Below are 16,031 nucleotides of genomic sequence, written 5' to 3' on the forward strand. Positions count from 1 at the left end.
TAATCATTAATGAATTGGCATCCCTTATGTCTCTTTGAATGATACATATTCCTCAGTGACTTACCAGTAAATTGTTGTAGCGTGGAACAGATGAAATTAGACTATTTGCTTGATCAACTGCTGTCCCAGGTCTAGGACAGCCACATCTGTACTGAGTGTATTGCTTGCCTTTACTTTTATAATTTCTCTCAGAGTACTTGATATATTAGTGCCCTTGAAATCTTTCCACCTTGTTTGGTAGATCAGCATTCACATGCTGAGCAGGAATGGAATAAGCAACATATTTTTCAATAAGCTCCATCTCACAGTCACCACTTTAATTATCAAACTGAGGATCATCTTTAATCCACAACAGCATATGTATTTCTTAAATTCACAATCCAAGTTGGATGGCCCACATTTCTGATCATGCATCTAACCTCTGAGTGTTAGTTCCTCTCATTGTGGCAAATATATTGGTAATGTTTCCTTCGAAAATGTCTTTTTCTTCTATTACCTGTTGCAGCATCTCACATGCAGAACAATTAGTTCCTGTCTGAAGTTTATGAGCAACAGCATAACATAATGTTGAAAATTAACATATATTCAGAATTGGTGCAGAATCGTGAATCTTCCAAATATATTTGTGTACAAGGATGTTCTGAAGAAGAAAGTGGAACCTTCTGATCATCCATTCAACCTTCTACTCCAGTAGGAAAACACATGGGGAAACAACACGTGTTTAAAGATTTTTTCCCAGAAACTGATTGGTGCACCTTTTTGTTGCTTTCATTTGGTATAATTCTAAACTGTTGCCCAAGACTTCACATGAGTTTAGAGGATGCAGAGTGTAATGTTCATACACACTACTCCCTTCTGCAACAGTTAGACATTGGTACTGATCTTCACTGACTTTGCTTGTAGGCTCAACATCAAGCATAGACAAGTCTGGTACAGTCAGACTACTTTGTATAAATAATTGTGCGCCAGTAGAAATGCAAAAGCAACTTTGATCTTTCCGATATCGATCAGCTGTTGCCAAATCCGCATTGTCATGCTTCACTCCTAGAGTGTTGACATTCACTTGTAAATTGAGAGATAAATACACAACTTTAGCCAGTTTAGACATCTGTGTTTGCAATCTAACAGTAACTTGGAAAGGATAAACGGTATGCAATGAAATCACTTCAAACATTTTCAATATTTGAAGCACAACAGGGATATCAGGAACTACCATGTCATTCAAAACACTTCGAGGAGGAATGCATTTTCTGTTATAAAACCACATTCAGTGTCTTCAAACATATATTAGTCACGGGTGAGAGTGGGAAAAGCTGGATGAGTGTGGTTTTGATAGTTGCAGTTGTGGTTGTCAGATGTATAAGCGTGGGGTACATACCCTATAGAGAATGCCTCAGCACGGGGCATTACGAATAGTGGCAAAACTGTAGACCTTGGTTAGAAAAGCCACTGGTGACAGCTGCACACCCTTGGCCTAACATAATCGTTAGCATAACCTTTGCTTAAAGTGTAGTTGAGACTCTCATGGAATGTTTGCAATACATCATAAAAACTCTAAACAATGGTTGAGGCAGAGAACAACTCTGTAGTTGAATAAAACCAGTGTCGCCACTTTATAACGGCTTGTGCAAATGCGCTAAAAATGCCAAGCCTTTTGGGCATATTGTCCTTCGTCAGGGCAATTAGCTGTAAGGCAAACCATGTTGACCCCCAAAAGGTGCATGTTATGTGAAGCAACAGAATGGGAATCAAGCCAATATCACACAGTCATAAATGGTGTGGAAGCAACAGAATTCCAGTGTGGGCAAAACATCAGAGTAGGCAGAAAAACAGTTTGAGCAAAAATAACAAACAGATTTCCACACCCAAGCTCCATATATTTACAAGCTCTTCACATCAAGGCAATCTATTATGAAAATTGGACCAACATCCCCATAGTGCAGTGATAAAAAAAACAGTGTGGACCAGAAAGCACAGTGTGAGCAACAAAACACATTAACACATCCACGCGCCATCTTTTTTACATTTGTTCACATCAGGGTGAGTCAATATGTAAATTGGACCCACAGCACAATGGTACCGTATATAATAATGCATATCAGTGGATGTGCATGAGGAGATGAAAAGGAAAGGGAAGAAGAAAAGTAATGAGTTAGACCAATATGTCACGACAGAACAATTACATCTGTGACATGATAAGATATGGCATTTATACCAGACCTATACACAAGTGTTTCAAGGGGCAATGAGTCAAGGGAGGGGGAATGGAGGGAAGACAGACAACGATCCTACTAGGCCAGGTGTCATTCAGATCACGCAAGTGCATGGGAAGGCGGAAGGAGGAAAGTGCAGGAGGGGCAGAGGGAGGGGACAGTGCAGTACATGGGATAATAGAATAATAAACAATAAGTAAAAGTAATGGCCAGCAGGTGGCAAGTACAAGGGTAAGTGCAGACATCAGGTGTCAAGTGCTGGTAGTGGGACTGAAGGGATACAGAAAATAGTCCCCAAGTGCAGGGGTTGCCAGGAAGGTAGTGCAGGTGTTCGACTGGCGGGGGAGAAGACCTGGGCCCAAGATTAGAGGGTGGCCAGGTAACCAGTGCAGTATCAGCCAGGAAGTCAGCAGGGGAGAGGAGGAGAAAAAGCAGAAGCAAAGAGAAAGGTTTTGAGGTGCTTCCGGAACCGGAGATGATTCTCCTCAAGTTTCAGGAAAGCAAGGAGGCTTTTCAAGAGGGAGGCCCCAGCCGAAGAAAGAGATCTACCACCGACTCGTTGCTTGGAAAAGCAACTGACCCTGAGGGAGTTGGAGGTGGATGAGCAAAGAGCTTGAGAAGGACGAAATTTAGAAAGAGAGAGTTGAAGATATTGAGGCCCCAGAAGGTCTTGTGGACAATGCAGAGGGTTTTGAAATTAATCCTCACAGCCACTGGGACAGGAAAGGAGGGAGCGGGTGTGCCGATGAGGAGAATCTCAGTCTTACTGGCATTAAGGCAAAGTACATTGTCGGCGCACCACTCCAGGATGGCGGACAGACAGTCAGAGATGAAAGTGGGAGAACAGGTGGCTGAGGGTAGACTGAAAATGAGCTGAGTGTCATCTGCGTAGCATTGGAAGTTGGGCAGAGTGCGGCAATATGGTGGGCAAGAAGTGTCAATTATAGGTTGAACAGCCAGGGAGAGAGGTTAGTCCCCTGGGGGACACCACAGGTAGAGATAGAGATAGAGGAGAGGAAGGACCCAAGTTGAACCTGGGAGGGTCGATCAGAGAGGAAAGAAGTCAGCCACGCCAGGGCCTGACCAGTGATCACCAGGTTATCACAGAGATGGTTGAGCAGGATTGCATGGTTGACCGTGTCAAAGACAGAAGAGAGATCAAGTAAGATGAGGACACAAGGGGTGTTGGAATCATGGCTGGAGAGCAGGTCTTCACAAATGTTCAGGAGAGCAGTTTCCATGCTTCTGGCAGCTCTGAAGCCGGTCTGATGATCATGGAGGCAACCAACAGATTCAGTGTGAAGATTGAGCTAGGAGACGGTGAGCTTTTCCAGGAGTTTGCCCAGGAAGGGAGTGATGGAGATTGGGTGGTAGTTAGCCGGGCAGGACGGGTCGGCAGAAGGTTTCTTAAGAAGAGGGTGCACAAGGGAGTGCTTCAGGGGGGAAGGGAAGACTCCAGTGGCAAAGGAGTGGTTGCAGAAGTCGGCCAGGGCAGGAGCCGCGGAGTCAATGTGATCCTTGATGGTTTTGGAGGAACAGGGATGAACCTGTTTTGATGAAACATTCATAGATTGTGTGTGAAGGACTGAGTGTGTGAAGGACTGAGACTGTACAGTATTCTCTCAACAGGCTGGGTTAGTGCAATTGGTGTTCGTGTGCCTCTAAGTTTAGACCATTATGTCTGACTTCATTAAGACGCTCTCCCATGATGAAAGCATACATCAAATGGAATGCTAATTCTGCCTGTGAAAAGTGTTGCAAGATCGCAGAGCTCACAGCGCTTCAAAACAATGGTATATGATATGATGCAGCATTTATAATGCACCTGTACACAAGTGTTTCTAGGAGCAACAAGACAAGGAGGGGAAAACAAGGGAGGCCAAAATGATCTTACTAGGCCTTCTGTCATTCTGACCGTGCAGGTGCGGGGAAGAGGGAAGGGAAGTAGTGCCAGGAGGAGAGGAGGGGAACAGGGAAGTGCAGTTAACTTTCAAGTGCAGCCAGCAGGTGTCTCATAAGTGCAGGGATAATAGGCTGTAGGGTTGCATACACAGACCCTTAAGTGCTGGGGAGCCTGGAGGCAGTGTAAGGGCAACTGGACATGCAGGAGCCTTGGGAAGAGTTCAGAGGGTGACCAGGTGACCAGAGCGCAGGGCAGCCCCATGCATCAGCAGGGGAGAGGAAGAGAGAAAGCGAAAGCAAAAAGGAAGATCTTGAGTTGCTTCCGGAACCGGAGGTGGTTGTGCTCAAGTTTGAGAGTGGCAAGGAGGCTGTTCCAGAGGGAGGCCCCTGCCGAGGAGATAGATCTGCCCCCAACTCTCTGCTTGGAGAAGCGTCTGAGCCTCAGAGAGTTGGAGGTGGATGAGCGGATAGCTCGAGAAGGAAGATGTTTTGGAAGAGAAAGTTGGAGGTAGAGCGGTCCCAAGCCCCAGAAAGCCTTGTGAACAATGCAGAGGGTCTTTAAGTTGATCCTTGTAGCCAAGGGGAGTCAGTGAAAAGATTTGAGAGCTGGAGAGCTACGATGCCGAGGTTTGATGCCAAGGACAAGTCTTGCAGTCCTGTTCTGGATAAGTTTTAAAGGTCAAAGAGTAGAGGCAGGAATATTTAGAAAGCGGCTGTTGCAATAGTCCAGCCTAGAGAGGACCAGAGCTCTGGAGACAGTGAGCTTCTGGGGGAAAGTGAGAAAAGAAAGAATACCTCTGAGGAGGTGCAACTGATAGTTTGACTTCAGAGCTGTGAGGAAAGAAGGAGGGGGTGGAGTCAAAGATAAGATCAAGGTTATTAGCCTCACATGAAGGACAAGTAAGAGATGCCAGAGTGGGTGGCCAGAGAGAGAGTGGAAAGGAGGGAGCGGGTGTCCCAATGAAGAGGATCTCAGTCTTGCTGGCATTAAGGCAGAGATCATTGGCGGAACACCATTCCTGAATTTCAGCCAGACAGTCTGGTATGAGAGAAGAAGCAGAGGTGGTTAAGGGGAGCCACAAAGAGAGCAAAGTGTCATCCACATAACATTGAAAATTGGAGCAGAAAGTAGCGATGCAGTGGGCAAGAGGTGCCAGTCAGTGGTTGAAGAGCCAGGGAGAGAGGTTAGACCCCTGGGGAACATCACAATTAGAGAGAGAGATAGAAGAGAGGAAAGACCACAGTTGGACCTGAGTGGTTTGGTCGGTGAGAAAGGAGGTCAACCAGGCCAGGGCCTGATCAGTTAAACCGAGGTTGTCCCAAAGATGATTGAGCAGGATGGCATGGTTGACCGTGTTAAAAGCAGAGGATAGATCAAGGAGAATGAGGACAGAAGGGAGATTAGAGTCAAGATTAGAGAGCAATTCTTCACGGGTGTTCAGAAGAGCAGTTTACGTGCCTCTGGCAGCTCTGAAGGCAGACTGGTGGTCATGGAGGCAACCAACAGATTCAGTATGTAGATTAAGCTGGGAGATGGCCAGCTTTTCCAAGAGTTTGCTCAGGAAAGGAGTGATGGAGTTCGGGCGATAGCCGCAGGGAAAGGATCGGCCGAGGGCTTCTTTAGAAGGGGGTGCACAAGAGAGTGCTTGAGGGGGAAGGAAAGTTCCACTGGCAAAGGATTGATTGCAGAAATCAGCCAAGGCTGGAGCAAGGGTGTAAATGTAGTCCTTGATTTTTCTGTATGAGCAGGGGAGAAACTACTTTGATGAGACTTTCATAAATCAGGCTTGTCTAGAAACATTGTGAGGGGTGAACAGGGGAAAAGAGGAGGAGAGATGTCCTCAGAAGGGCCAGGAGTGGTAGAGGAGGAAGAAGAGGAGGTAGAAGAAGAGAGGGTGGACAGGATGACTTGAGTTTTGGTAGTGAAAGGAGAGACCAAGGCCATGCAGGAGGCCTGGGATGGACCAGGAGAGGTGGAGACTGCAGCAAGATTGGCCAGCTCCTTGCAGATTTTGAAAAGTTTGGCTGAGTTGTTAGATGCTGCAGAGATACGTGCTTGGATGTCGTCTCTATTCTTAGAGAGGACCCAAAGCCTGACCTACTTTGGAGAAGGTGGCAGGCCAATTTGTCAGGGGGTCACCCAAGACCCTCCATATCCTCTCTGCCACCCTACACTTACTTTTAAGGGCAGCAAGGTCAGAATCGTACCAAGAGTTGCACTTGGGTTTGGGCTTCAAGCAGATCCTCATGACAGGGGCAAGGACATCCAGAGTGCTCGAGGGATGAAGGTTAGAGAAGGCTGTGTCATGGTGTGAGTCAGACAAAGTTGCAGGAGGAGGAGAGAAAGTAGCAGCAAAAGTCTCTACTGACACACGCTTAATGGGTCTGATGACCGAGAAGGTAGGTGGGAGTGCTGGAGTCAGCTTGACCTGCGGGGAAGAGAGAGAGAGAGAGGTGGGAAGAAAGGAGAAAGTGATCACTCCAATAGAGAGGAGTGGTGTGAGGGTTAGAGAAAGGGAGGTCTGAGGAGATCAGAATATTCAGGGTGTGCCCTCTAGAGTGAGTCAGGCCAGAGGAAAGGAGAGAGAGAGAGAGAGAGAGAGAGGCAGAGAGAGAAAGAGAGAGAGCATGAGAGAGAATCTCAGAGGTTGTGAAAGATTCCTGAAGAAGGGCTGGTAGCATCCAGGTGGATGTTCAAGTTTCTGAGGAGGAGAAGTTGGGAGGTAGAGGCAAGGAGACAGGAGGAGAGGTCAACCCACTCAGAGGGGAAGAGGGCAACATGGCCAGGTGGTCTGCAGATAGTACTCACAGTGACAGAGAGGCCAGGAGTGATGAAGAGCCTACAGAACAGGCATTCAAAGGAAGAGTAGTGCTGCATTGCAATGAGCAGGGATCCACTCTGGGAAAATCTAGGCTACACCCCACCGGGACGGTTGGTTCAGGGTTTGGAAACAATCTTGTAGAAATCGGGACAGAGAGTGTCAAAACTCGTGACAGAGCTGGCTGTAAACCAAGTCTCAGTGAGACAGAGTACATCCAAATCAAGTTCTTCCAGGAGACAGCAGATGTCAGAGGAGTGTTTGACAACCGAACAATAATTGAGAGTAGTGATGTGGAGCAGATTGCCACATTTGAAAGACTTCCAGGGAGGGGTACAGGCCAGAGGTGTACCCTGCAGAAGTGTTGGAGGTACCAGAGGCCAGAGAAGCATCAGAGGGTGCCGAAGAGGTGGCAGATGAAGGAGGTGGCAGAGGAGCCAGAGAGGGGTGAGAAGGCATAGCAGGAAAGATAAGTAGGTTGATAAGGCACAGGAAGCATCAATCAAAGAGGAAGAGACTGGCCTCAAGGCCCTGGACCAAGATGGTGCCATTTAAGTAGACATTATTGATGGAACAGAGACCATATGGCGGGTCCATAAGCCTGGTGAGGGAACGACAAAGAGTGCTGGTAAGTGTCTGTCTGGAGGAAACACTGGTATAACTATCAGCGATAGGGAGGCCTAGGTTGGAGACCAGGATGTCCCTTTTGAACTTCTTCCTGCCAGACTTAGTGAGAGGGAAGGAATAGTAAATAGAAAAGCAGTTAGAAAAGATAGTAACAAAAATATGCAAAAGCATCCAAAAAGATCCAGAAAATGGCGCCTTTTAGAGTTTGAAAAAGATACATTTTATTATCCTCTATAGTCATAAATTTGCCCTTATAATAACACGTGTTTCGGCCTCAGCCAGCCTTTTTCAAATCAGGGCTGGTGTAATCAAACTAGCAAGAAGGTACATTAAAATATAAATGGTGCACAGAAAGATTTCATATTTTTCCCCTCCTTCCTCTCCTCCTTGTGGTAAAATTGGTGTGTTCACCATCGGAGGTAATTGAAAACGGACCGTTTTTAGAATCTGTGAACATCTGGCCAAAATTGGGAGCCAAGATCCCAACCTACCCCTTGCAGTAGATTGGCAAAAGAATCACCAGTTGGATGATCAGGCTAACATACAATTTATTGGTTTACAATAAGTTACTATAAATAAGAGGGGTGGAGACAGAGTTCAAGCATTACGACAAGCAGAAGCTATAATAATTTGTCTCTTTAATACCACTTTGCTGTGTTTAAATCTAGACACTGAAATGGCATCATTCTTATAATAACAAAGATGCATTGATTCTCATTAATGTGATCTTAATAATCTTATATGTACGCATGTGACGCTGTATTATTAACAGATAATTATTTTTTCAGTCTTGTATCTACAGCTTATTACTCGTGATTTTTTCCAGGAATGTCTGTGCAGAATAATGTGCTTATTTCCTCATTACACTCCTTAATGTTCTTGACATGACTGCCTGCAACTAATATACAACAGTCGGGTAATGTCCTCATTGTACAGATGATAACAATGTGCTTGTTTCATTACAACACTTATTAGTATTCTTTATATGACTGCCTATAAATAGTATGTAACAGTCAGGTAGTGCCCGCCTATTACAGATGAGACACGACTAATGTTAATTTTTCTAACCCAATTAGTGGGTCTATGCCTTTTACGGTATTCATTAATATAGACTAAGATGACAAACTTTAAGTGATCCTATTCAAATACTTTATGGCATAATACACACCAGTTCGAGTAATGAGTACTTTTAACTCTGTTCTGTGATCCTGCATTGGGAGAACCGGGATTTCGAAACGACAAACACTTTATTTAAAAAAAGCAATCCGCGCTGCGTGTTAGTTGATTGACAACTGGGCTAAGAGGCGGACTAAGTGTCGCGTCACCATGGGAACAAATAAAATAGTCCCAAGATGGCTCCCGCTTTCATTTCCGAAGCCAACGCAAGTGACTTCAGTTCTTGGCAAGTAAGTGGCGCTTCTAGCTCTCGCATACTGGGGATATATGGAACTTTGGTTCCAGTTTAATATACATCAATAGGTTTTAACACATAGCATGATTAATGTACGTCTGAATCAGAATGAGAGTGAGTAGGGACGCTATGTAAAGGAGAGAGTCATGCTGCGCTTGCACATCCGTGCATTACTTAATTACGGCAATTGGACTTGTACGATTATTCTTCTATTACTTATGAGATTTTAATGAAGTGAAGTCTGGAGCATAGCGTCTTACAAGTAAAGACTTGGGACTCTAAACTTTGCATTTAAGTATGAGGTAAACCGTGGGTAACTTACTATCCGGTTCTTGTCTCTTGTTTGTCTGTATGTCCCTCTCATCCTCTCCTTTTCTCTCCCAATCCCCTACCCCCGTTTCCTTTATTTTACATGATTCATAAATGTACTCTTTGCTGATGCCAAAATAATGTTCATGTTTGCATATTATGTTTTCTGTTTTCATTATGATGTTCTTTGCTTTCCTATGGGGAATGTTTTTCTTTTTGAAATGTATGGCGCAATACATAACGTTATACAATTGTTTTGTTGGATTGATATTTTTGAAATATGAAATCTTTCTGTGCACCATTTATATATTAATGTACCTTCTTACTAGTTTGATTACACCAGCCCTGATTTGAAAAAGGCCGGCTGAGGCCGAAACGCGTGTTATTATAAGGGCACATTTATGATTATAGAGGATAATAAAACATATCTTTTTTGAACTCTAAAATGCGCAATGTTCTGGATCTTTTTGGATGCTTTTGCATATTTTTGTTAATATTTATGACGGATTCCCTCCGGCTTACCGTCGATCCAGTGACCTGCGACGATACCCGATACATTTGTGCAAATAAGAGGGTATTCCTGTCCCCATTTTTTGGATTTGGCTTAAGTTATTTTTGCCTGTAACCAATGCTGAATGAGTTGCCCAATAGACCAGCTGTACCACTAAGCCTTACATTTCTTTTCTAAACAGTTAGAAAAGATAGGTGTGACAGAGAACACCATAGGGGCTGTTGGGAGGAAAGAGGGGGTATGGGGAGGGGGGCCTGGGCAGTGGGATAGCACAGGGGGGGCAGACAGGAGGGAGGCACTGGGGGGTCTGAAAGGGAGGGGGCACAACAAAGGTTGCATGGTGTGTATGACGGTACAGAGAATGGAAGTACAATAGGTGGGGATACAAAGAATGTAAGACAAGTGGATAGTGGAAGAAAGATTGTGTGTTGAATGAGTGGGTGGTGATAAACAGGGTGGATATAGGTATGGTGAGTAGGGATTGTGAAGGAAAGCGTAGGATGTGAGTACATCAGATGATAAGCAAAGAATGTAAGTAGCATGAGTACACATATACAGAATGCAGGTACAAATAGTGACTGTTAGGTGAATCAAAGTGAGAATAAAACACAGGAATAAGATGGGTTACAGAGAATATATAGTGAGGGGATATATTAGGTGGCTGCAGATCCAAAATATAATGGTAGGCTGGTGCATGCATGGTACATGGAAATAAGATAGGTGTGTCAGAATAAAGACAATAGGAATAAGTTCAGTGAGTGAAGATACACACAAAAATAAATAGGATGAGTGAAAGGATATACAGAATGTACTGTACTCACAATGTCAACCCAAAACCATTAACCTGTGGAAATATATATCAAAGGTCACAATGAGATCATGAGTGAACAGGTAACATCAAGCAGTAACCACCCAGTAGCTAATTGATCAGACAAAAATAGACATGAATAGAAGTAAAAAACTGTTTTAATCTGTAAATATTAAAAACACAGTTTTAACCATGAATACACACAACACATAGTACAATCCATATGAATAACAACACAAATGTGCACTTATTAATCACAGAAAAACAATACATTTGTAGAGAAGGAGCCAAGTACCCCCACCTCAACCACTTCACCCATATTGCCTATATGTTGGGAACCAGAGTGTGAGACACATGCAGCACCATTGAAACTACAGATACCAAGGAGAATCCTGGAACAAAGGTTCCCATTGAGAAAGCCATACCTGCATACAAGACAGTATAATGGGCATTTGAATGAAATTCCTAAAGAAACAGACCAGATGACCAGATGAATGAAAGAGCAGAATGGTTATGTCATACACCAAGCAAGGCTGACGTACATAGAAGAGATGCAGAAAAGAGAATGCAGATATTCTAAGGCATCAAGAAAGTATCAAAGATAAGTGACATCTTGGGCTCAAGATGAAGAAACTTATGCTACAGAAACAATGAAGATATTTAGTCATTTTACACTTGTAAATATGTAAAGAAATGCAAGCAGACAGAGTATTCATGAGGCTAGCTATATAGTGAATAGAATGCATCATGCCCCAATGTATACATTTATAGGAATGAGTAAAGAATGGATGTTTCCGGAGGCGCGGCCAGCATGTGAGCGGGAAGACCGTGAGTTCTTGGAGCTCCTGTTGCTGCCGGCATAATCCTGAAAAATGTATCCTGTTTGGTGAGATGCAAATAGTAGTAAACGTATCCACAGAGGGGCGGACGTACGCTGCACAGTCGTGAGTGGTTTGTTCTGTGAAATTGACAGCCTGTCAGTGCTGTTCGACAACGACTGCCAGACGCGAAAAGTGCGCCACCTAAATGGCCGACGCAGGCTTCGCAAGCTGATGTGAGGGCCTGATATACTGGAATATTGACTGTGGCTGCAGCTGTGACCTGCATCCGATGACCGGAACAGAGAGAATAGGAACGGTTTGCAGGCAAACGAGTAGCTGAGATGATCATCGCAGCGGACCGATCGACGCGGGCGAGCACTGCTTGTGGTGGAAAGACCGTAGCATATGAAGAGTAGGGTGACAGCATTGCCGAGATGGGTGAATGTTTCTGGAGGCAGGGCCCCCCGGAAGATCATGAGAGCGGTGCAGAGATACGGACACCAACACACGCCGGTGAGTGCTACTGAAACGGTGCGCTGCTGCGCAAAGCTGCCCATTGCCTGTCCAGGACCTCCTGGTGCCTCCCTCTCCAGCTCCGAACTTCCCCTGTGGCGCCACTTACGGGAGGGGGTATACCATCATGCCAGGCTGCACCTGCGGTTGAATCCGGGCCGCCTCAGAAGAGGAGCGTGTGCAGGTGTCTGCAATGAGGGGCTATCACGAGCAATAGAACACCGGGGAGACCTGTGGTAAGGGCTCTCTGTGCAGAGACGGCATGCCCTGTTAAAACAATCCAGCTCCCTGTGTTGCATGAAAGGACGGCGCTGAACCATCTGCCTACCCCCTCGTAGCAGTGGCATTCGACAGGGACCCCCCTGATGCTGGCCAGGCAAGGTGGTGTCTGTAGGTGGGATGGAGAGAGGGCCCTCGAGAACCGGGGTCATGATACGTCTGACACACCGTGAAGGCACCTGGTCCCCCCCCACCATACCCACGGTGCCCGAAGCAGCCGCGGTGGAACATGACCCAGTTGCCACTCTATTAACACTCAGAGATGTGTGAGGCATTTTGGCAGGACTTGAAAGAAGGGCTGAAATACAAGACCTGGCCCGTCTCGGGACAACAGAGATCCAGATGTGTGTCTAGTATGCTCTGGATCAAGCAACAGAGGCACGCAGGGCTATTTTACCTGACTCTGGGCTGATAACACTAGATCTGTTCGGTAGACATTGGGGCATTGGGACAACCCAACGGTGCAAATGACACAGAGCACCGCAACATCAGTACCTGCAATAAAGTGCTACATCCAGACCAACAAACATGATTGATCACACGTTGGAACCCAACGAAACAGTGGCACTCCACATTTGAGGAGAGGTGTGTACTTGCCAAAGGGATACCACTGAAACAACAAAGCTTCGGATAAACGTCGGAAACACCTATGACCACATAAAGGAAGAATACAGACCCACGCAACCTAACTCTTAGGCGATGTAAGCAGAACTGTCCGGTGGATATTGGGGCCACGCATGACCACAGGTGGCACTGAGCATCATGACTGTAGTAACAGCGGGAAAAACATCCTGCACTTATCAGACCTACCCTGTCTGCTGCCTTAAACCTAGCACTTGTAAATTGCTGGCTGCACTACCACTGTTTGTTGCCGTTATTATTTATTGATTGTTATTTATCTGTTTCTCCTCTGCTTCGCACTTTCCACTTCTCCCCCCTTCTATGCACTTTTCCCCTCCCCCTTTCCCATGCACTTACGCGTTCTCAATGTCACTGGGCCTAGTAAGATCGCTGTTTTGTTCTCCCCTGTTCCTCTCCCTTGCCTTGTCGCGCTCTGAAACACTTGTGTACGAGCGCGATAGAAATAAAATATCAATATCAATATCAATATCAAAGAGCTGCACTCAGGTGAGACAACACAACTGGTTACCTATTGGACACAAACAAAGCAGAGTGCTCCCAACATCTGATGTGGGTTGTGTCTTGCCTAAAGGGATGCTACTGAAACCTGTGGCGGGAAGACATCTGTTGGGTGACGACTATTAAAGGCAGAACAAATATAATACAGGGCTATAAGGGCCGGCTACAAATATAGCTTAGAGCCTTCGCTGTAGAGCACCACAAGAGGCACGATTGACACTCCTGGACGAAATATACAATTCCCCCCACAAAAGAAGAAAGAACCACCACCCCGCTGGAACGGTCACAGACTCGTAACCCCGGCCTCGCAAAGAAGAGGGGCAACCCACTGGTGTCCTGAAGTGGTGGCCTCTTACACGAGGAAACTGCTGCAAATGGCCTGTTTCGGTGCATTGAACCCGCTGACAGTGCAGAACCCTTGCATAACCTCTGCCTCTAGAGGCGCTGGTCTGGGAAATGTGTAAAGATAAAGCTAAGAAGGCGACCACACAAGGCACCATGGTTCAGTTTGCAACCACTACCTCTGTTACTATGACGAACGCTGAACCGCAGATAGTCTCCCCTCGACATCTGAAACATTAACGCTAAAGGATGTGATGGCTGCCATTGCCAACTCTCGCTCCTCCATGGAGAAGAAAATGGACGGCATCTCGGCCGAGGTCTCGTTTCTCCGGCATAACTTCATGAAATTAACCCCACGTACTGGTGAGGTGGAACAATGTGTCTCTGGAGTGGAAGATGACCTGGGAGGAGTACACCAACAACTTTCACAGACAATGGCATGCCTAAAAACAGTGGAGGCGCGAGTGGAAGAATGAGATGGCAGGTCACGCCGCAATAACATCCGCATCATTAGCCTTCCGGAGAATACGGAAGGACTTAGTATGGAGCTCTTTCTGGAACAATGGTTATCGGACCTGTTTGCTCCGAAATCCTTTTCTAACTTCTTCTCAATTGAGAGAGCCCATCGGATGCCAACGGGGAAGCCGATCCCAGGTGCCCCTCCCAGAACAGTGATCACTAAACTTTTGAACTACCGAGATAGAGACGCCATCTTACAAATTGCACGCAAAAAAGGGGCAATCATGCATAAGACTCCAGAACTGCTTTCTTTCCGTACTGTACCCGGAGGTGCAAAAGGGTAGACAATCCTCCGAATACCTGAAAAGGAAACTCCACTCTATGAATATAAAATACGGACTGCTCTTTCCAGCCCAGCTCAAGATTCAACACAACAACACCACGATGCACTTTACGAACCCAAGAGAAGCCTGGACGGGGGCAGAGACTCACATAGAAGGGAACTGGGAATCAAATGGTTGGGACCCCTGGGATAGACCCTGTGCCCGGCCACACCGGGACCGCCCTCCCCGGTGTCCCCTACAAATGGAACAGAATGATCTGGAACATGGAGCAGATCCTTGAGAACAATGCCCTGCAGGATAAGCAAAAAAAGAATGATTACGCAGGGCCAACCAAGAACATACGCATCTATATGGGTGCTCACTGAAGTCGCCCACAAAATATTGACACCAAAAACGACCACAGCTGGGGCGGCTAATAGCCCCCCTGTGACTCCCAGTGGGTGTTGTAAGTTATTTGGTTAAAGTCAGGAGTAGGTTTTAGTTGTCTCCAGGCTAATATCAGGGTGACAGATATTTTGAGTTGGGGTGGAGTATGGGGTGGAGTATGGGGTGGGGGGAGGGGCTAAAAGAAATGTTTGTTATGTTTTTTGTTTAGAGGTGTTACATGAAGGTTGGAATGGAGAATGGGATTTGTTTAGTCAGGCATGGATTCATGGGCCACCACACAGATAGCTATCTAACAATGCAACACAACAGAGTACTGCCATCATATTACCCACCCACGAAGCATGACACAGCGCACTGCAGCACTTACTCCTCATAGACTGAGCTAGCCTGACAATAAAGATTTTACCCTTATACTCCTGACCTGGGATGTCAACAGGATAGGTAGTGACCTTAAGAGGAGATTAGTCATTCAAATGCTGAACAAATATGCACCGGATATAGCATTCCTTACTGAAACCCACCTTCCGGGTACAACCTGTAATTTATTTAAACACCCCAACTACCGCACTGCGATACACGCTGATTTCACCATTGGCTCACGGGGTGTACTCATACTAATGCACAAAAGGCTTCCTTTCACCCTCTCTAGCATGACACAGGACACAGGGGGTAGATTTATATATGCCATGGGAGCATTGTGGAATCACACAATTGCCTTCTTGGCAGACTATTCACCCCCCGCATTGATGACTGCATTGGTAAATGATATTACACCGGTAATTGCCAACAACTTGTCAGATATGTCAATCCTGGTGGGCGACTTCAATGAAGTGATGAACGTGGAGCTAGATCGTACAAACTTACGAGGGAGAAACCCTAAAATTCATACCAAACTCGCCACCTTCACTGACCATTCACTTGTACTGCCCATGTTGATGTGCACTATTTGTACAAACTTGCTGTACTGTTTCCAATTATGTACCTAATATATTTGAGTAAATATTGCTCTAACGAAGCCTTTTGTGACCTATGCTATTAATGAAGCTCATCTTACCCTCTTATGTGTTTGTGTGTGTGAAGAACTGAGAAGTGTAGTTCTGCATATGCATAGCTTACATTATTGTGCTACATCCTTTGTCTGGTTGT

Source organism: Ambystoma mexicanum, chromosome 4p (assembly GCF_040938575.1).
Source record: "Ambystoma mexicanum isolate Mex_15411 chromosome 4p, UKY_AmexF1_1, whole genome shotgun sequence".
Classification (NCBI taxonomy): domain Eukaryota; kingdom Metazoa; phylum Chordata; class Amphibia; order Caudata; family Ambystomatidae; genus Ambystoma; species Ambystoma mexicanum.